This window comes from Halyomorpha halys, unplaced genomic scaffold (assembly GCF_000696795.3).
Source record: "Halyomorpha halys isolate HHAL.00 unplaced genomic scaffold, Hhal_1.1 Scaffold592.1, whole genome shotgun sequence".
NCBI lineage: Eukaryota > Metazoa > Arthropoda > Insecta > Hemiptera > Pentatomidae > Halyomorpha > Halyomorpha halys.
This window is the reverse complement of record NW_027106458.1, coordinates 200,979-201,313: the sequence shown is the minus strand read 5'-3', so window position 1 is coordinate 201,313 and position 335 is coordinate 200,979.

Here is a 335-nt window from a genome sequence, read left to right as displayed (position 1 = left end):
TCAGAAATTATATTGACTATTTCTTTATCCTTCTTTATAAAATCAAAATTGAATTTATCCCCCAATGCTAATAAATTCAATATGTTATTAGGTATTAGGAAAATTATATCGATTTTAAGATCTCGTATTGAGTTATTTTTACTTTTCCGATTTCTAACATGTTAGGGTCCCTTTATACGTTTTGTGAAATGCAGAATATAAAAATAATATCGATTTTGTGATCGCTCATCGATTTATATGAACTTTTCTGATTTCTAACATGTTAGGGTCTCTTTATATGTTTCAATATATGCCAAAAATAAAAATGCTATTGATTTTATGATCGCGTATCAATT